Raw genomic sequence first — 23,346 nt, 5'->3', positions numbered from 1 at the left:
CTTATGCTGTCCTATAGAGCAAACTTCAGTAATTTGAAAGAAATGAAATCACAGATAAATTGACGTCAGTGGTAATCAGCTAGAAATCAATAACATAACTGAAAAATCCTCAACTAGGTGCAAATTAATATTCTTTTACATATCTCATGCGTCGAAGAAGAAATAGCAACAAAAATTGTAAAACGTGTTGAACTAAATAATAAAAATATGTCAAAACTTGTGCAGTTGCAGCTAAAAAGTAATGCTTAGGTTATATATAGATTTAAATGTGTATATGAGTAAAAATAAAGTGGAAAGTTCTATTTTAAGACAAAAGAGGAATAAGGTAATTATAATCAAATAGAAAAAAAATGAAATAAAGGCAAAATCAAATCAATGAAATGAAAAGTAGACATATGATTTTTTAAAATGAAATGATTGCAAAGCTTAGTATAATTCATAACCTTCTAGAAAGACTGATTTAAAAAGCTTCTAGAAAGACTGATTAAACAACAACAAAAAAAGAAATCAATTTACCAATATCAGGAAAGATAAAGGAGACTAAAGAGATGGAACAAGTAAATGTAAAATGTAATCCTGGATTGATTTGTAGTAGAGGGAAAGAAAAAGCTATAGAGGACATGATTAGGACAGTTCATAAAATTATAGTATATTCTTTCAGGATTTGTATTAATGTTAAATTCCCTGAATCTGGTAACTTATATTGTGGCTCTGTATGAGAATAGTTTTATGAAATATATACTGATGTATTAAGGGGTAAAAAATCATGATGTATGCAAGCTCTTCTCAGGTGGTTCAGGGAAAAGTTCTGCATGTATGTTTTTTAAAGGATAATAAGATATTATACGTGACTTAATGTTAATAAATTTGACAATTTAGAAGAAAAATTCATTTTGGCTAAACTGACACAAAAAATAGAAAATCTGAATAGTCGTATCTGTTAAATGGTTATATCTTTTTGTACTTGGAGTACTTCTTAATAGGAAAATTCCAGGCCTAGATGGTTTCACTGGTGACTGTGAACATTTAAAGACGTTATGCCAGTTTTATACATCTCTTAAGAAAATAGGAAAGAAGGTAACACTTCCCAACTTGTTTTACGAAGCCAGCAAAACCCTTATACCAAAATCTGATGAATAAATAACAAAGAAAGGAAATCCCTGACCAATATCCCTCATGAATACAGCCCCAAAAGTCCTGAGCAAAATATTAGCAAATTGAATCCTGGTATATATGAGGGTACTTCAGAAAGGTCTTGGGAAGATTTGGATTTTAATTCTATTTTCCCAGAAATTATTGAAGTACCCTGGTATAAAAAAAACAGTAAGTCACAAACTGGTGGTGTTTATTCTAGGAATCCAAGGTTAGCCTAACACTCAGAAATCATTCAAGGTAAATCATATTAACAGTATAAAGGGGGTGGGGGGAAACATGATTATTTCAATGGATGAGAATTTGGTAAATTTAACACCACTTCATGATAAAAATTCTTACAGAGGCCAGATTTTCTCAAGATGATGAAATGTACAAAACTGTAGCTATCAAACCTAGTGGTGAAGTACTGAATGCCTTTTTCCCCCAATTCAGGAACACCAGTAGCACCACTTCCATTCAGCATCATCCTGGAGTTCCTGGCCAATTTCAGTGAAGAAGAAAAATAAAAGTTAAAAGTATTGGAAAAGAAATAAAACTGTTTTTGAAGATGATATGATTGTATACTTGGAAAATCCAAAGAAATCTACAAGCTATTACAATAGGGTACAAAGTCAGTGTACAAAAATCAGTTATACTTCTGTATACAGTTGACTCTTGCACAACATGTGTTTGAAGTGCCTGAGTCCATTCATACTTTTATTTTCCAATAAATATATCCGGGTTTGTGGCAGTTTTTAAAAACTCAAAAACTGCATAGCCTAGGAATATAAAAAAAAAAAAAATTAAGAAAAATTTAGCTATGTCATGACTGCATATAATGTATGTAGATAAGTTTATTTTAACATTTACTGCCATAAAATTTATACAAATCTATTATAAAAAGTTAAAAATGTTCAAAACTTACACACTTACAAACTTTACATGGTGCCATTCTGAGTCCACAGTAATGAAAACAAACATAAACATTCAGTTATAAATCATAACTGCATAAAGTGAACTGTAGTACATACTGTGCTACTGTAATAATTTTGTAGCCTATTATGGTGTGATGACGTGTTGCTGAGCTCGAGTTTTGCAGAGCTCAAGTGTTGCCATGTGCTTTTCATCTCTGAGTGAGCAGTTCATCTCACCAGTAAATTGCCTGTCTTAGTAAAAAGTAATCTCTTGCAGTTTTCTCTTCCCTTTGATTTTCTATTAATAATGTTTCCTTTTCTCTAGCTTACTTTATTACAAGAATACAGTATTAAAAAGAGAAAAAAGAAAATAGTATATAATACAAAATAATAAAAAGAGAAAAAATAATACAGTTTATAATACAAAATATAGCATGCAAAATATGTGTTAACCAACTATTTATTGGTAAAGCTTCCAGTCAGCAGTAGGCTGTGAGAAGTAAATTTTTTTTGGGGGGGTCAAAAGTTCTATGTGGGTTTTTGACTATGTGGGGATGGGATTGGTGACCCTAACCCCTGAGTTGTTCAAGGGTCTACTGTACTAACATCAAACAATTGGAAAGTGAAAGAAGAAAACATTTACAGTAGCAGCCCTCCCCCATCAATTTAATAAAAATTGTGCAAGATCGCCCCACTTAAAACTACAAAACATTGCTGGGAGAAATAAATGACTCCTTATATAAAAGGAAGGCTATCATGTTCATGGATTTGAGAGACTTAAAATTGTTAAAATGTCAATTATCCCTTGACTTACCTATTCATTCCCAATTAAAACCCCCGCAAGTCTGGGGGGCAGGGAAGGAGATACACACATGGTAGTTTTAAAATGTACTCGAAAATGCTGAAGGGCCTAGATTAGCCAAGACAATTTTAAAGATAAAAATTAAAATGTTTATATTACCAGAAATTGACTCTTTATAAAAAGGTACAGTAACTAAGACAATGGTACTGATGTAAACACAGACAAACAGAGCAGTGGACTGTGTGGTGTTCTGAAACAGACCATTTCAAGTAGGGTCACCTGATTTTCCTACAAAGCTGACGCTGCAGCTCACTGAGGGAAAGGGCGATAAATGGTGCTGAATCAATTGGATATCTGTGTGAGTAAAAATGAACCTGAACCTTTACTTCAAACCATACACAAAATTTATTTGTGGTGGATTATGGAATGAAATGGGCTAAAATAATAAATTATCTAGAAGGAAAGAAGAAAATTCCCTTAGAAAAGGCAAAGATTTCTTGAACAAGATGCAAAAAGCACTAACCAAAAAAGAAAATATTCATTAATTTAATATTGTTTTAAATTTAAATTCATTAAAGAACTTCTGTTCATCAATAGCACTAAGAGATGGAAAACACAATCCAGTTTTAATAAGAATGGAAAAAAATTTAAATGAACTTTTTCAAAAAAGCATATCCAAATGGCCTTAATGTTAAGCATATCAGAAGGTACTCAGCGACCTTAGTTATCAGAAGAATGCAAATTAAAATGACACCCAGCAAAATAGCAAATTAAAGATACCGATAATACACAGTGTTGGCCAAGATGTGTAGCAACAGTGTTGGTGGGATTGTAAATTGTTGGAACCACTTTGGGAAACTGTTTGGTGGTGTCTACCACTTAACTAAGCCTTCTCTGTGACCCAGCAATTGTACTCGTTTTATATACATATTCGAGAAATGTGCATGAATATTCATAACATTCGTAATAGCCTCCAACTGGAAATGACCCAAATGGAATAGATAAATATATTATGGTATATTCATAAATTGGAATACTTCAAATGATTGTTAAACACAATTAAACGATGCATCTCAGGTATAACAATAATAATAATAAATAATAATAATAATAATAATGAGCAAAAGAGTATATACAGTATGTTTCTATTTATCTAAAATTCAAAAACAGGTCAAATTAATCTGTAGTGGAAGAAATAAGAGAACTGTATATCGTCGATCATTACATTCATTGGTTAGGGCCCTTCCTTCAGCGTGTCGCAGGAAGCATTCTGTCTTGATCTGGATGGGGGTTACTCAAGTATAAACATAACTAAAAAATAATCGACTTATACATGTTGAGTTAGTATATGTTGCTGTGTATATGTATACCTCAAAATATTTTCTGAACAGTGATATTTGGTACAGTGGGGTTGGCTTGGAATGATTACATGCTGAAATTTATATTTCAGGATATTTTTAATCCAAAAATTTTATGTGGTGAAGTGCACAGTGTGGCCTTTGAGTTCAAAGACTTTGGTTCTAAATCTTTCTCTGCTGCTTTTCACTCCCTCCAGTCTTATAAAACCAGGGCCCTGTGATCTTGTGCAAATTATTGAATCTCTTTCAATCATTGTAGGGTGGAGATGTAAACTTCCCTTTCTAATCCTGGGATGTAAAAAGGATTTAATGACATCTATGATGTGAAAGTGCTTTGCACCCAATGAAGTATGCAGATTTATATTATTTTCATAATTCAATAAGACATTATGTCTAGGTTCATATATCCAAATACTGGAATCCCCCATAGATATTGTAACAGCAATCTGGTTGTCCTATGTTACAGGTCACCCTGTTTTCTTTCTTTTTTCAGATGACTGTGAGAAATTTGAAGTGCTCTTAGAAATCTGGGAGTACATAAGGGAATAGGAAGATAGCTAGGATTGCTTTGCGACACCTATGATATTATCCGAGACACTGGCTGATTCATTTCTAAAATTTGGTTACTTGTCAAAGGTTTAAACTTTGCAAGAACCTTTAGCTTCTCTAATTGCATTTCATCAACCCTTATGATGTAATTGATTATGAAATGCACTTTTATTTTATGTGCAACCAAGAGAGAAAAAGCCACTGCCAATTATAATTGTAAGAAGCTATTGATTGCAAGATATCTGACTACTTGACAGAAATTAATTAGGGGAAAATGTGCATTTTAGAATCAGTGAAATAGTAGAGGTTTTTATGCAGTGCGTTGTCGGTTTATTGGGAAATTTTTAGTTTGTGTGGATTAGCATGACTTTTAAATTAAAGCATTTTATAGCTCTGTAAAAAAATTAATCATAGTTCCACAAATACTCACTCGGGAGGTCAAAATTAAACACATAATTTACAGAGAAAATAAAATATGAGGTAACATATTCATCGCTGTAATTTGGACACTTTAAATTCACACATTGAAGTGACCCACACTGGTTTTTTACTTACTTAGTAATAATTTACCATCAAGTTACAACTAAATTTTGGTAACCTAGTGTTTTATTACTACACAGTCACAACATAAATTGTGAAATATTTTATAAGAGCCTAAAGTCTTGTCCATTACTTTTATCTCTTAACAGCTAGTACACGGTAGGCTCTCAAATATTTCTTGAATGAGTTAATAAAACGTTTCTGAATAATCACTTTTAGCTTTGTATTTGTCCTCTGAAAGCAACCAGAGATTTTTAATTCTTCAAGGTCAATACTCTTTTCCACTTAAACCTAAATTTTCCACATTGAAATCTAATGCGAAGATTAAGACCTGATCCTGCATCTGAGCTAGTATTCCAGATACTTAATGCAAGATATAAGGCAGGATGTCCTTTTTGGTCTTAGAAAAATCCAAATGTGCGTAATACTGATCATTGTTTTTGATTTCAGGGATAGTCTTATAAACCAGCATATTTGCTAAAGCACATTGTCTCTGTCTTCTCTTTTTATTTCCTTGTTACTTTTATATTAATATGTAATGGAATTAATGGAATATATAGCTTTTGCATGTGGGGGCCTGACTGTTTTTTTTAAGCCAGTTTCATTTACCTGATAAAGAATCATAGCAATTTTTAGTGAGAAATGCATGGACTAAATTGTAAATGGGAAACAGTAGGGGTATATAGAAATATACCCCTACTGTTTCTTTTTTTGTTTTTGTTTTAAAATACCTTTTCAATTGAATGAAAGCTTAGCAGTATATTTAAAAATAAAGGGAAAGAGCTAGTAGAGATGATGAGAGGAAATTATTACATGTTCAGTTCAATTGGGCAAATAAGGGACTTTCCTCTCCCCATGTACTATTCCACTCCCGTCCATTTCTAAAGTTACTGAAAGCCACATTATGTTATGGATTTTATTGCTCATTTATGTGAATAATTCTTTATCTAAATAGCCTTTAGTGGTCGTAATATAATGCCCTATTTTGAATACCGTGATAAATTAGAGTTTAATAAATACCTCACACCATTTTTATATTTGATCAGAAAGTATCTCAAATTCTTGGGACTGCTGATAATATTCCAAGGAAATGTGCGAAACTAAATCACCTACTGGCAGCTACTTTTTCATCTCCCTTTCTTCATAGCTGCTGGTTCTTAGTAATGCTATCCTGGCCTCGTATGAGATGCAAACTTGTTTTGATGAGAAAGTTGGCCAGACATTCAGGGGTGCTGTCCCCGAAATCTTTTCACTCTCATGGGCTGCTGGACCTCAGGTTGGCCACTGGAGAGCGAAGAAGAGAACTGTATTTCATTGGCAGCAGACGAGGAGCGTCATCAGGAACCAGCAACAGTGGAGACAGGAGCCCGAGGTCATAGAATAAGTTCACTGTGAGCCATAAGACCCAACAGGGTAGTTTGCTGCCTGTGTGACTTTTCTGGTCTTAATAATGTGGGCATGATGCTTTCTTATGGATTGTTCTTTTATGGGTAAATTTTAGAGAACTGATGATTTTATTCACTGTTTATCAGTACGAGGATGTTGTCCAGGAAAGATTGTACAGACGACTGAAGCGGAAGTTCGGGGCTTATGTATCAAGTCTCGGGAGGTCTTTCTCAGCCAGCCTGTTCTTTTGGAATCGGAAGCACCAGCGATAATCTGTGGTACGTAAATGGATAAAGCTGGAAACAACTCTCTGAATCATGTTTTCCCTTCCATATTTACCTTGAGGATAATTTAGGTAAAATGTTTTGAAATTTTTTATTTTAAAGAGACGATTGCTAGGTTTCATTAAATAAAATATAAAAATGTACACTGTCATAAAAAAAGACAAAATATTTGGTACATATACAACAGATAAAAAGATTGCTATTCTTTATATATAATAAGTTCTTGTAATAAATGAAAAAGATAATATAATAGAAAAATAACAAAAAATAGGGACAGGCAAATCTTAGGAGAAATTCAGATGACCGGTATTCATAAGGTCCGCAGACTCACTAGTAATCAGTGAAATGCTATTTAAAACAAGTCCCCAGCTCTAGTCAGAGTACAAAAACGTCAAAGATTGATATTTAGTGTTGTCAAGGATGTGGAGAAATGGGAATTCCAGTACACTGGTTGGAAAAAAAAGGTGTAGAATTTTAGGAGTCAATATGGCGATATCTGTGGTCTTCTTACTTTGTTATGATCATTTAAACTAATTTTGAAGACACCTTACTTTGCAATTTGTATTGGTTCTTTTAAGTCTTCCAGTGGCTTTCAGCTAAAAGCAAAAACTTATGACCTTAACCTGAGTGATCTCATTTTTGTAACTAGAAATATTGCTGCTTAGAAAGTCACATTTTTCTCTAATTCACATAACATTAGGAAATGATATAAATAATGTATCTGGCTTTTGGTTTGATAATGCAGGTATTCTTTGTAGTAGTTACTAGTGTGTATGACATAGCTTTTGTGGACTTACTGTCAGCTTTTGCAAGAACAAGGATAGTTTGCTGCATGCAAAAATTTTCTTTCTCCTGCATATTTCTTAGCGATCCACATTCACACCATGTAAACTGCACGTGCTTAGTGTGCTGTTTAAATACTTTCTGTTCTCTTTCTAAATGTTGTTTATTAAATCATGTGCTTGGTGCTTCTTTGTACAGTGCCCAGCAAATAAGCTACTAACTAAATAAATGTTTGTTGAATGGATTAACAGGGAGTAATTGCAAATTTTGTGGAAACAATCAGTCTCTTCTATGAATGTAAATAAAGCAAATATAGTTGCTTATAGGTGATCTTTAAAATGATCTGAAGTGCTCTTTACTGGTACTCTTTAAAAGGTTTTAGTATAGAAATAACTTGAAGGTAATAGAAGTTATGTATACTACATATTTCTAAGTTCTTGCTATTTCTCTTCTTATTTAGTATAACAAAGTGACCTAAATTAAATCACCAGATAAGATAATGTATTCGTTGTCTATTGTTGTATAACAAATTACCCCCAAACTCTATGGCTTACAACCACATTAATTTACCATCTCATAGTATTTCTGGGTCAGGAGTTTTGGCACAGCCTTGCTGGGTCCTTTGGTTCTGGGTCTCTCACAAGGCTCCAGTCAAGGTGTAATCTGGAACAGCAGTCATCTGAAGTCTAATTCAGTTGCTTGTGGGCTGATGGACTGAGGGCCTCAGTTTCAAATGAGAGGTTGGCTGGAGGCCTCCCACAGTTCTTTGCTACGTGGGCTTCTCCATAAGACAGCTGGCTTCATCAGTGAGCATGGAAGAAGGTAAGAGTGCAAGCAAGGTGGAAGTCACATTCTTTTGTTACCTAATCTTGGAAGTGACAGCCCATCTCATTCTTGCTGTAGCCTATTTGTTAGAAGCAAGTTGCTAGGTGTAGCCTGCACGCAAGGGGAAAGGATTATACAAGGGTATGAACATTGGGGACCATTGCATAGAAGCTGCTAACAACAGTTAACCAATTTTTCTAAAACTAACTTTTTTTCTGTTTTTAGGAGATATTCATGGACAATGTACAGATTTACTGAGTTTATTTGAGTATGGAGGTTTCCCACCAGAAGCCAACTATCTTTTCTTAGGAGATTATGTGGACAGAGGAAAGCAGTCACTGGAAACCATTTGTTTGCTATTGGCTTATTAAACCAAATATCCCGAGAACTTTTCTCTTGAGAGGAAACCATGAGTGTGCTAGCATCAATCGCATTTATGGATTCTCTGATGAATGTAAGTGAAAATGAAAACTTAGAAAGTGATTAATGGAAACTTTTCCTAATAATTTTCTGGTTTAAACGAGTTCTTCCAATTCAGAGTATTTTGAAAATATGATCTACCAGGCATAGGCCCAGGAAGAAGACCTGAAACTGGGATACATGTCACTAATTAAGTTGGTTCCTTGGGATCTCCTTGGTCATGGTGTTTCAGATTGATGGCAGTTTATGTGCCTAAAGACACCCTTTTTTAATTAGTTTACCTGGGGAAAAAAAATATCCAGCTGACAATGGAGGTCATTATAGACAGTGGCTACTTTTTTGTGTGTGTCCATTAAGTTTTAACTGTCACCATTCTTGTGATATGACAGAAGCTCTTTATTAGCCCTGTTACAAGAACTATTGAGAATTTCTGTGAAACTTTTTAAAAGTTTATTATTAAAATTTTAGTTTATGCCTACAAATCTAGAGAGGAAAGAGTGTTGAATACTCTGGAATATCCTTATTTTATTGTATTTTTATTCATCAGTATGAAATCACTGATTTCCTGCTGTGTAGTAGTGTTTCCAAGTGCAATAACTAAATAATCTTACTACATTTGATATTTTGGTTTTGTTTTCTAAGTATGGTAATGATTATTTGTTTAGTTAATTATAATTTGGAGTCACAATTATTTTCAAAGTGAATTCATTTTTTACTGCTGAATTCCTCATTAAAGACTACTTTTGCTTATTTCCATCCTACCATATGGTAGAGTCCTATTTGAACCCATATCTCCCTGATTCATATAATAATTTGACAAATGTCCTCCACATTTTATATATGCCTGCCACTATTCTAAGTGCTGGGAATACAGCAATACATGAGACAGATGACTTCTATTCTCATGTAGCTTTTGTTCAAATGAGAGTGATTCTATATTTGATTTTATATTGCATTTTTATTTCTGAGATGTAGTGTGTGGTTGGAATTGTTTAAATCGGACCAGTAGAGAGGAAGTTTGGTTGGAGTACATCAAACTAAAACCTACTTCTTTCTAAAGCTACATCAGAAACAGAGGTGTATTCTTAAAGGATAAAATACGGTCATGAGTACCCTTGTGGAAAGAAATGACATCAAATGAAATAATGTATGGGAGAGCAGCTCATAAACAGTGCTTTGAGTTATACATACTCAATAAGAGATGGGCTATAGCATAAAAGCATAGGAAAATTAGTACTTGTGTCTTTCATCCTTTCCCCTGCATAGAAGTTGCAACTTTTTGCAAATTCAGGACAATCAAGTAACTCCAAAAAGATATTAAAATTTAAGGATGTCTTTCTTTTAGCTATTTATGCTAAGCTATAGGAAAATTATAGCCTTTGTGTCTCTATTTATATTTGTTATAGCACCAAGTTGTAATCCACTCACAAGGGAATACCAGTTAAGCTCTTGGAAATTCTCTTTTCTTAGCAGTAAGTTTATAGACTGTGTTACTCAGTGCATTAGAGTTACAATGGATAGTCTCCCGAGGCACCATTTCCACTTCTGTCTACTTAATTGGCATGTATTTAACTGGTGCACATGCTGAAGGGAAAAAATGAGCTAGTAGCCTGTTCAATTGTTTCAAATTTTCCATATTATAGTGATCGTAAAAAACAAAATTGCTTGATATATTTGTTTTATAACACATCTAGCACAATCTTTGAAGTCTTTGTAACTTTATTAAAAGTTTATTTTATTGTTATTCTTATTTATTTTATTTATTACCTTTTTTAAAGGATACAAATTACAATTATTCATTATGGAAAAAGTGCTACATAAGTATAAAGAAGAAAATTGAAATCAATCATAAGATGGAGAACTAATTAGAACAATTTTGGGGTTTTTATTTATTCTATTCTGCTTGTTCTTTTTCTAGGCAAACGAAGGTTTAATATTAAATTGTGGAAGACCTTCACTGATTGTTTTAACTGTCTGCCTATAGCTGCCATTGTGGATGAGAAGATCTTCTCTCCATGGAGGTAGGCTAGTAAATTTGCCTTATGGATTTTTCTTATTGTTCTTTTATTATTCAGAAAAGACCTAGGAAGGGGCTGGCCAGTTGGCTCAGTTGGTTGGATAGCAGTGTCATAATACCAAAGTCAAAGCTTTGGATCCTCGCACTGGCTAGCCACCAAAAATAAATAAATAATAATAAAAAGGAAACCAGAAAAGACCTATGACAATGTGATAATTCATATGCTATGGAGAAACAAAGCAGTACTTGTATGAGAACTCAAGTGATTAAAACTGTTTTAAACATGGCTAAAATCTCTTTTCATACTTAGAAATTTATGATTATTTATAAATAATGAACATTTAATATTTATCTTTAGAGAGTTTCACAAATAAAGAGTGTAACTAGAGTTTTGTTTGGAAAAGATGTCTTCGCCTTTGCTTCAAGTTTTGAAAGAAAGATACCCCTGTTCTCAGTAAAAATGAGAGGATCATTATCTTTCTGCCTATATTGAATACTTTTCATCAGAATCCAAATATAATTGAGTTTGAGGCTTCATGCAATATGTCTGCTTTGGTCCTAAAATTTTTTGGTAGGATGGTAAGTTATTTTATATGATTTGTGAAATTAGCATGAATATATAAAAGTTCACTTGAAAAAATTAACATATGTGTCTAGCGCTTGGCTAGATGCCATGGAAACATATGGATAATGTGTTAGTCCATTTCTGTTGCTTATAACATAAATGCCTGAAATGGGGTGATTTGTAAAGTAAATGAAATTTATTGCTTACAGTTTCAGAGTCTGGGAAGTCAAGAGTCCAGGGAACACATCTGGTGAGGGTGTTCTTTGGTTGTAGCTGAACAGTTGCACAGGGGTCTCACGTGGCATAAAATAGCAGAGCAGAGAGACTCTCACATGCTCTCCTTTTAAAGCCCTCAGAACCATCCCATGACCACCATTATTAATCCATTCAGTAGACATTGCCCTTAGGATCAAATCGTCTCTTCAAGACGGGCCCACATTTCAATTACCATAGTAGGATTTCTCACCCTCAACAGGTTTAATGGGGATTAAGCTTCAGTGATTTAAAACTTGGGGGACACAGTTCAATCTGTATCAGATAGTATATGATCTGGTTGTGTTGAAGAATTAAAAAACCCATTGATAAAACGTATTTATGAAACAGATAATTGAGTAATAAAAGGGATATAATTATGAGTACTTCTGGAGACCATAATTATTATCAGAAGTCAGGAAAAGGAGATAATTGTTGGTCAAATGTTTATGGAGGCATGGATTTTACAGGATAAATAGACTTTGGAGATGTGAATCGGACTTGACAGTCTATGTATGTTGTCTAGTTTAGGGAATGTGCAAGGACAGGCCCAACTAGAATGTCAAGTACATGTTGGGGAATGACAAGATCAGATTATAGAGATTTAAATACTGAGCAAAGGAGTTTGTTGAATAGTTTAATTGCTATATTGGGTTTTTTGTACTGGGAAGTAATTTAATGGAAACAGTGTAAGAAAATTAGTTTTTTGTCAATATATGCGGAGAATTAAAGTGGCAAAACACTGAAAAGATAGATGTACTGTCCTCTGACAGAACATAATTTGCTCTATTAATTGGAACATGTTTTTCAATATTAAACATTTAAGGAATGGTAGATCTTGCCCATTAGTATAGCTAAGAATAGAAATGTGGTAGTATGGAATATGAATGATTAGCTTTCATTCCCTCAGATGAAACTTGGGTTGCCTACAAGAGAAAAACAATAGCATATATTTATGTACCACTTTACAGATTGCAAAGAATTTTTTATGTGTTTCTTCTTGTGTATCCTTCTGACCAATAGTTTATGCGTTCCTGAAGATAATGAGCATGTTGGAGTGGGATGTAAGAAAGTCTTAGGGGACCAAGTGAGGCATTTTAAGGTGGAAGTTAAAGTGTTTAAGATTAGATGGTAAGAAGTAGCAAGAGTGGTAGGAAGGGTTGCAATTGAGTATGTTCCTGTGAAGGACAGGGAATGCTTGGAAAGATAGAATGGTGGGGCTCTTTCTATGGGAAATCTTTTGAAATATAAGGGAATTTCATTTCTCTGGTAGGTAAAAATGGAGAAGATGACGTAGTCATTAATTCCCTATCATATCAAAGTGAGATTCATAGTAACTCAAAATGTTGACCTTTAAGATAACATTAAAAGGAACTCTTTTTTCTTTTTTTTTTTTTTTTAAATTTTATTTTGTCGATATACATTGTGGCTGATTATTGTTGCCCATCACCAAAACCTCCCTCCCTCCTCCCTCCCCCCTCCCCGCCACCAATGTCCCCTCTGTTTGCTTTTCGTATCAACTTCAAGTAATTGTGGTTGTTATATCTTCTTCCCCCACCCCCCCGGATTTTTTTTTTTTTTTTTTTTTTTTTTTTGTGTGTGTGTGTGTGTGTGTGTGTGTGTGTGAATTATATATTAATTTTTAGCTCCCACCAATAATTGAGAACATGTGGTATTTCTCTTTCTGTGCCTGACTTGTTTCACTTAATATAATTCTCTCAAGTCCATCCATGTTGTTGCAAATGGCAGTATTTCATTCGTTTTTATAGCTGAGTAGTATTCCATTGTGTAGATGTACCACATTTTCCAAAGGAACTCTTGAAGTAACCATTTTCACATAGTGAATCTACTTATGATTAAATGCTTTTTGAGTGACTTAAAATTGTTTAGCTGTCAAGCCTGCATCTCATTTTTTCCTTTATAGGACTGTCACCAGATCTTCAATCTATGGAACAGATTCGGAGAATTATAAGACCCACGGATGTCCCTGATACAGGTAAGTACATAATAATTTCATTAATTAATTTGTGTAAAGTGTTGGCATATTTGAACCTAATTATACTTAGTGAAAGTAGGAACGGTTTATGTATTTAAAAGAGCTCTTTTTTATAGTTAATAAGTTAACTACTTTATTTTATTTTGTAATAATCATTCCACAAAATACAGAACTTTAAAATTTTTATATAATTTTATTCTGTCACACTTATTTTATCACTGAAAAGACTTGCTCTTTATTCCTTGTACCTTCCTATCTTTCTAGATTCCCTCATTCATATTGGCATTGGTAACGTCCTTTAAAAACTTAAGTTAGTCAATAGGATTTTTTTTAATTAAAATAGTCTTTTTTTCTTAGTCAAGGATACAGTGACCTTCTTTTAAATTATCTAGTAGTTTTCTGTTATTTTCTGCATCATCTGTATTTCACGTTTTCAGAACTCTAAAGGCTCTAGAAATGTGTGGTCAATTTTAGGAAAATTGTGAAAAATGTATGGGAAAACTTGAGAAAAAATTATGAAAATTGACTATTTAGACGTAAAGAACGTTGAGTTGTTAAGCAAGTCAAAGCAAAAGTAAATTTCAGTTGTGCGTAAAATGCTTTGTTGATTAACAAATGAGCCTAATATAACTTTATAAATAAGTTTTAGTCACATTTGCTGCTTACCCTAACTTTATGAAGACCTGTTGAATTGAATGAAGTTAAGTTGCTTTGCTTCCTCAGTTTAGCTTTTGCTTAAAACATCAATACTTTTCTATGTGGAGTTTTCTGACACCAAATTTGTGCATTTTTTTCACATAGCCAATTTTTGACACCACCAGGGTGTTCAATTTAGTCCTGACATTATCTCCCAGAATTAGCACAGACTCCACAGTTTAAGGGCTCCATTCTACAAGACTGCCACAAGACTCCCACTTCAGGTGCTAGCCACAAATGGGGTCCCAAGTTGACCCACATTTCTGTCTGGCTGACTGAAGATTCAGAGGTTCCCACAAACCCCTCCTTTGGTGCTTTAATTAAATTTCCTGGATTATTATAAAGGATACAACTCAGAGATAGCCAAGCGAAAGAGATACATAGGGAAAGGTACTAGGGGTAGAGGAGGGATAGCCCAGATCTTCCCTGTGCTCTCTGGGCATGCTACCTTCCCAGCATACCAATGTGTTCACCAACCTGGAAGCTCCCTAAATCTTATTGTTTATGAGGGTTTATTTTTACAGAGCCCACTTTAGCAATATACTATATATGAAAAAAAGAATGGCCCTTTAGCTTACTGATAAGAGGATTATTTATTGGTAATTTTGTAAAGGGGAATTGATTATTCCTCAAGTAAGTATTGTGCTGGGTGTTCACTAGGTTCATTTCCCACTCTTAAGATTGAAAGATTCTTAGATAAGCACTGAAAAATATTCATGGACCAGTGTCTGAGAAAAACATGACTAAACCCCTAAATTGGGCTGTTAAAAACATGCACTTTATCACTTATTTTCAAGTGTCATTGGATTGTTTTGCTCATTGTACTGAAAGCCTGATAATATCACTCTAAGTGCTACTCATGATTGCACATCAAATAGTGTAGTCATGAGTATGAGTACACTATTATAAATAGTGTGTGTATGTGTTTTTTATAGATTCTTCTTCAACCAGAGAGGACTTATGAGTTGAGACTCACTGTCCCAGGGGATTTTTGTGCTGTTGGATTTCTTTAAACATCATAGTGGGAGCTTAGGAAATATCAATGAGAGAAATTAAGAGTAAATTGCCACTAATTCTTCAAAGGGTTTTTCAAAGGTCTTCAAAGGATAATTTTATTGAGACAAGCTGTACTATGACTGAAAATGAGATCTCCTTTCCTGCTAATCTGTATTATCAACTATTTGGATTCTTGAAAAAGAAAATTCTTAAAACGGACTCATTCTATTAAAAAAAAAAAAATAGTCTTCCCTCAGCCACCATGGTCTTAGAAAACTACTTCATATCTCAACATCCACCCTGCTCTTAATCTCACTGCAATTAGACTTTGAGTCTCTCTCAAGATTTCCACTGAAGATACCCAGGTAGATATTTTTAGTCCTGACCTCTTTTTCTAGACCCAAAACATTACTAAAGTCAGGGATCTATCTGATTTGTTTCTCCATATTACCAGGCCTCAGTGGAAATGTTTTTTTCTCCAAATTGATCTATAGATCAAATTCTAATGAAATCACAATTGAAGGTTTTATGGAATTAAATTCCATATCAATTAATTCAGGCTGATTCTGAAGTTTATGTGGAAGAACAAATGATCAAAATAACAAGACAATCCTGAAGAAAATAATTAAGCAGGATTCTAGCCCAATTAAATATAAAGACATTAAAAAGCTCTAGTGTGTTATTGGCTCAGGGATAAGTAGAATAGACTAATGGAATAGACTATGGTGCTTAGAATCAGACTCTGTCACTCTGTAAGGAAAGGATGAAATATTCAGGAAATGCTGCTGGTTCAATTGTTTCTTCAGGTAGAGAAACTATACACAAAAGATTAACAGCCTTTTTCATTTATTGTTGTGTTCAGAGTGTGCTGTACACTTATTTCATATATTTGGAAATTACTCCCTTAAGAGAGTACTAGCAAAATCTGTATGGTTGCTTTAACAAAGAGTGTGTAAGTTAGATAAATTGGGATACCTTGGGGGCAAGGGGTTGTTTAGTAAAGGGTAAGAGGGCAGGAGAAGAAACGTGAAAAAAGTATGCTTTATTATATAAATTTTGGTTTTTTTTCCTTGTTGTATTGCTGTTCTTTAAAGTTTTGCTCTGGGATTTGCTGTGGTCTGACCCAGATAAAGATGTGCAAGGCTGAGGAGAAAATGATCATGGTGTTTCCTTCACTTTTGGAGGTGATGTAGTCAGTAAATTTCTGAATTGTCATGATTTAGACTTGATTTGTCAAACTCATCAGGTATGAAATATATGACTCTTGCATATTTTAACAACAGTTGTTAACTTCCCACAAGCCCTCTTCTTTTTATTTTTGGGGGAACTGAGGTCCAAGAAAGCTAAATGACATGTAACAAGAAAAGCAGTAGGATAGGCAAAGCCAATATCTATGTCTCCCAGTTAACAACCTAATGAATGGTTTGTTAACCTTTTCTCACCCTATAAGCGGAAATGTTTCAAAAGAACACATTTTTAGTACAATGAAACCCTAACAATTTTCAGTGCTTTTCCAAGCTTTGTAGACATAGTCTAGATTTTTATATGGTTCTTATATATTATGGATAACAACCAAATGAATTGTGTGGGTCTTGTTTGGACTTTGATAAGAAAAAAACACACTGTAAAAACGTTTTTGAAACAGTTGGGGAATGTGATTATAAACTAGGTAGTAGACATACGAGTGTCCTTGTTAATTATTTTAGCTGTGATAAAAATCATTATTATTATGTAAAAAGAATGTCCATGTTTTTCTAGAAATGGATAAATGAAACAAATGTAGCCTAATCCTGATAATTATTGAATCAGGATGAGTGTTGAGTTAAAGGAGTTTATCGAAGTCTTTATCTACTTTTGCCTATATTTGCAATTTTTCATTATAAAAGCAGATCTACAATTTAGAGTTTTGAGGATTTTTTCACATATAGATTGTACACTCTTTAAGGAGGGGACTATGGCTTTTTTATTTTTGAATCTCTGTTGCCTTGTACAGTTACTAGCAATTGTAGCATGCACTTTGTTTGTGTTGAAGAAATGAATTAATAAGCAATAACCTATTTTAATACTTCTTTAACATGTCAAGTGCTTGTACTCTAAAACATAATATATTGATTGAAAGGCATTTTTTTAAAATTTTATTTTGTCGATATACATTGTGGCTGATTATTGCTCCCCATCACCAAAACCTCCCTCCCTTCTCCCTCCCCCCCTCCCCCCCAACAATGTCCTTTCTGTTTCCTTGTCCTATCAACTTCCAATCATTGTGGCTGTTATATCTTCTTCCCCCCCTCGTTTTTTTTTTTTTTTTTGTGTGTGTGTGTGTGTGTGTGTGAATTTATATATTAATTTTTAGCTCCCACCAATAAGTGAGAACATGTGGTATTTCTCTTTCTGTGCCTGACTTGTTTCACTTAATATAATTCTCTCAAGGTCCATCCATGTTGTTGCAAATGGCAGGATTTCATTCGTTTTATAGCTGAGTAGTATTCCATTGTGTAGATGTACCACATTTTCCGTATCCACTCATCTGATGATGGGCATTTGGGCTGGTTCCAACTCTTGGCTATTGTAAAGTGTGCTGCGATGAACATTGGGGAACAGGTATACCTTCGACTTGATGATTTCCATTCCTCTGGGTATATTCCCAACAGTGGGATAGCTGGGTCGTATGGTAGATCTATCTGCAATTGTTTGAGGAACCTCCATACCATTTTCCATAGAGGCTGCACCATTTTGCAGTCCCACAAACAATGTATGAGAGTTCCCTTTCCTCCTTAACCTCGCCAGCATTTATCGTTCAGAGTCTTTTGGATTTTAGCCATCCTAACTGGGGTTAGATGGTATCTCTGATGTTTGACAAAGGCACCAAGACTATTCTCTGGGGAAGGGACTGCCTCTTCAGCAAATGGTGCTGGGATAACTGGATATCCATATGCAGGAGAATGAAACTAGATCCATACCTCTAACCGTACACTAAAATCAACTCAAAATGGATTAAGGATTTAAATATACACCCTGAAACAATAAAACTTCTTAAAGAAAACATAGGAGAAACACTTCAGGAAATAGTACTGGGCACAGACTTCATGAATACGACCCCAAAAGCACGGGCAACCAAAGGAAAAATAAACAAATGGGATTGAAAGGCATTTAAAAATATCTTAGGCTACCTTTGAGGCTACTAAAAGTATTTGATTTTTTAAAAATATATTTAAGATTCCATGTTATTTGTTAAAGCCAAATTTATTAAACTAAGTACACGCTGTTTCACAGTACTTTTTCTCTGGGTCTTATTCCCCATGTCACTTGGCTAGTTTTACTTCTTTTTGTGACCTTAAGTGAAAAACAAAAATGGCTGGCTTCTCATTCTCTGTATTTTTATATCACATACCTATTTTCTAGCAGAATTTTCTGGTTGTTCAATTGAAACAGTCATATTCCCGAATCCTTTGCATTTGGCAAAGTCGTCTTTTTATCAGCAAACATTGTGTTTATGGTTTTGGAAATTAAGCCTTCTATTAGATAACAGGGCAGAGCTGCTAAGTTTCCTAACTATGAAATACCCACTCATAGTCGTTTTGTTTCAGCCATAGATCTCCATTCACTGTTTTTTTTTGTTTGTTTGTTTTGTTTTTTCCCCCCAAAAAAGATGATAATTTAAGTCAGGTTATTGAACTACTTTAGTTTGCCTGGTCTTTTCTTTTCCAGAAATCTTCAAAATCCTATACTGCTTATTTTCAAGAATGTTATCTCTAAAATTAAGAGACCTCCAATAGGAAATAACACAAACTAAAAGTATTTCCTTTAAAAAATGTGTGAAAGGATGAACAAATCATCCAAGATCTAAGAAACATGTACTGAGTGGCAAGCACTATGCTGAACTGGGGATAGATAAGGTGGCCTCAGTCTTAACAGAAGATGTTAATATCTAAATTGTACTATGAAGTAATTTCAACAGAATGTGTTCTCCGTATGGAGGTAGGAGTTATTTTTAAAAGCAAGTGATTTTAGAGGTGCTTTCCTGTATTAGCAAGTATTGTAGGATAATTTTGCTTATTAAAGGATACCTAAAAGAGGCTTCAGAATGTAATGTTGCCTAAGTAAATAAATATGAAATGTTTACATGTTATTGCCTCCCTCTAAAATTTGTGGAGCCAAGAGAAACATAAATTGTCAAAGTCACTCAGGAATTGACAACAGAGTCTAGAAATCATGTTAAATCATTAAAGAAAATGATAACACATATAAAAGTTAATCTATTGGCAAGTAATTTAAGGAGCATGATCTGTGTGAATTAAATTCAACCTAGTAATGTTTTCAATATGTAGCTATAATACTAATAGAATATTTAAAAGCAAAGCAAGAATAGTTGGATTATACTGTCATCACCAGAGATGTACTTGGGGGTCCCAGCTGTTGATTAAAATGATCAGAGACGTGAAGGAAGACACAGCAGACGAGATGCAGGTGAAGAGCGGGGGGGGGGGGGGGGGGGGGGGCACTGGTGTCTCAGGGGAGTAGCCCCGACCCAGCCGCTGTTACAGCATTTATTACATTTAGCAAGCTTGTGAATGCGAGATAAGCATTAATGCACAAACTCTGTTATACTTTTCTCAAGAGCAGAAGGCCGTTACCTCCCTTCTCAAGCACTTGGTTATCTATAATGCGCCTCCTGGCAACATCCCAAGAAAGTTTTCTCACAACTTCAAACGTTCTCAAGGATTGTTTGCAGTACTTGACATTTCTTGGTTGTTAACTCGTTTGCTAGTTCACCAAGTGAACATGTCCTTGGGTGCTAACCACAGAAGTCCATTAACCATTTCCTTCACTCAGCTCCCTGCAGTCGCTATACCTATTAGCATATTTTGTTTTTGTCTCGTGGGGACCCTTAGAGATGGTATGATTTTTAAGCCTTTTGGTAATAATGTATGATTCCATTTAAGATAAATGCCTGCCATTATAGGAAAGGCACACCAATTTTAATGCTCTAGGCAGTTTAAGAATAAAAACCACAACTTCCAAAACAAAACCGGGTTTTTAAAATGTCTTTGCCAGATTAATCTCAATTAGTATAGATGTTTGAGAATTGCCTATTAATAAATGTTTTCTCTTTTGACATTTCCTTTGACAGGTGGTGGAAGATGGATATGAATTTTTTGCTAAAAGACAATTGGTAACCCTATTTTCAGCCCCAACTTACTCTGGGGAGTTTGATAATGCTGGTGGAATGTTTAGCATAGATGAAACTTTGATGTGATCTTTTCAGGTATGATATAAATATAAATTTATAGCAACTAGAAATGTAATTAAAACTGTTGTCAGAGGGTTTTTCTTGAAGATTTATGATCTTTCCTTGAGCAAATATTGAAATTCAGAATTGATTCCCACTCAGACTCATTGGAGATTTCTATTTTCAGTCACAGAGTTTTCAGCCTTTTTGTTATATAACAAATATGAGGTTTTTAGAGAACTTAAGTATGTCAGTCGTCCTTGATTCAGATGTTTAATTGGTAAATTCCTCTTTTGGATTGTGGCTTACCTATTAGAAGAATGTAAAGGCAATGCATAATTTAGCGTTTCGTTTTCTTTTGCAAGGTGAATGAGTGGGACAGATACTGGAGGGAGAGAGAGAATTATAAACTCAGAGGAAAATAAAGTAAAATATTTACTTATGAAAAAACTTTGTAAATAATCTTTAAGTACCCATTTATGAACAGAGAAACGTTTACATTTTAGAGAGGCCAGCTCTAGCTTGAGTGTGGTGCTTACGAGTCATTCTTGTTCACTGACTAAAATGACCTTAATACTTTGTGTTTGCAAAGGTTATTTTATGTCCTTGACGTGCACACACTTTATTTTCTCTTTTTAAATGTAGTGGGATGTTCCCATCCCTCTGATTCATTGTTACATTGTACTGTTTTATCAGCTTGTACAATTGGTAAATGACTGACTTCTCATTTATAATTTAGGGATAGTAACCAAGCCTAATTCTTCAACAGTTGTCATTGTGGAGTTGGATTAAAATATTCTTTCACTGAGGCACTGTGATGTTCTGAATAGTTTTAGGAATTACTTCATAAATCTTTTCTACACATTTTTACTGTAAAATCATGACATTTTTCATCTGTCATGTAGGTTAAAGTTCTAGGTACACCCACCAGAATGAGTATAATAAAGAAGTCAGTAACAAGTATTGGCAAGGATATGGAGAAAGCAGAATCTTTGTGCATTGTTTGGTAGGAATATAAAATGGGTAGGTGCTTTGGAAAACAGTCTGGCAGTTTATCGAAAGGTTAAACAGAGAGTTATCATAAGACTCAGCAATTTCACACCTAGTTATATACCCAAGAGAAATGAAAACAGATGTCCACATAAAAACCTGTACATGAATGTTCATTGCAGCATTATTTGCAATAGAAAAAAAAGGGAAATAGTTCAAATGTCCATCAGCTAATGATTGGGTAAGTATAATTTGGCATATCCATATAATGGAATATTATTCAGCAATAAAAAGGAATCAAGTACATGTTATAATGTGGGGAATCTATGAAAACATATGTGGAAGAAGCCAGTCACAAAAGACCACATATTATATGATGTCAATAATATGAAATGTCCAGAATAGGCAAATCTATAGAGACAGAAAATAGATTATTGGTTGCTTAGGTTTGGAGGGGTTGTGGGGAGGTGGAGAGCAGGAATGGGGGATGACTACTAATGTGAGCAAGATTTCTTTATAGGGTGACAAAAATGTTCTAAAATTAGATTATGGTAGTGGTTGAACAGCTTTGTAAACTAACTAAAACCCATTGACATACACACTTTAAATGTGTGAACTTTATGGTAGTGAAATATACAAATAAAGCATTTTTAAAAAATAAATCTATACATTAAAAAATAAGGTCTGAAGAGTTTGTGACTTGTTGAAGATTAATTACCCTGCTAAATAAATATGTCAGAATTATGATGAGAACCTAGGTCTTTTCACTATTAAACTGGTGTTCTTTTTCTCACCACAGAGATCACTAATTTGAAAAAAAAAAATTACTTAAATCTAGGGATTGGGTAGTTGATAGGAATAGTGTGCCCAGGCCTTTGTTGCTAAAATATGAGTGGAATGACACATAATAACAGTGTTCAGACATTTGCACACTTTAAATGTGAGAAATGTTTGTGGAATTTGCTGTTTTGTTCTGTATTTTTATTGCACTTTTACAATTTCTGTGAAATGGCAATATTTTACAATATGCCCATTATCGAAAAAAACCCACCATTCTAACAGTTTTCTTGAACTTACTGCACTTGAAAGAATAACATTGTTAATAAATTATTTACTTTCAGATATTGAAACCATGTGAAAAGAAAGCTAAGTACCAGTATGGTGGACTGAATTCTGGACGCCCTGTCACTCCACCTCAAACAGCTAATCCACCGAAGAAAAGGTGAAGAAAGGAATTCTGTAAAGAAACCATCAGATTTGTTAAGGACATACTTCATAGTTAAATCAGATGAAAGCATGATGATCCAACTGTGTAATGTGGTTTTAGTGTTGCTTGGTTGTTTAATTATTTTGGCTTGTTTTGTTTTGTTTGTTTTTTCTAGAATAATGGCAAATATTTTTTTCCCTAAGCATTTTAAAAAGTGAAATATGGGAAGAGCTTAAAAGACATTCACCAACTATTATTTTCCCTTGCTTATGTACTTGTGTGATCTTACTAAGAAAACTTATGCCTTATTACAATAAAAAGGAATTTTAGAGATTGATTGTCTTTAAAAATATGCAAACTGTGCAATGTCATGATTTTAATCAGTTTGCCGGGCAAACGTTA

The 23,346-nt window shown here is 34.1% G+C and overlaps 1 pseudogene; it reads left to right on the top strand.

Annotated features, from left to right (window-relative positions):
* Positions 1-241: 241 nt before the first annotated feature.
* LOC134367484 (serine/threonine-protein phosphatase PP1-beta catalytic subunit-like) lies at positions 242-23,009 on the top strand (annotated as a pseudogene).
* Positions 23,010-23,346: the final 337 nt, after the last annotated feature.

The sequence above is a fragment of the Cynocephalus volans genome, chromosome X (genome assembly GCF_027409185.1).
Source record: "Cynocephalus volans isolate mCynVol1 chromosome X, mCynVol1.pri, whole genome shotgun sequence".
In the NCBI taxonomy this organism is placed as follows: Eukaryota; Metazoa; Chordata; class Mammalia; order Dermoptera; family Cynocephalidae; genus Cynocephalus; species Cynocephalus volans.
Note: the sequence above shows the minus strand (reverse complement) of the source record. Positions and strands in the feature narration are given on the sequence as shown.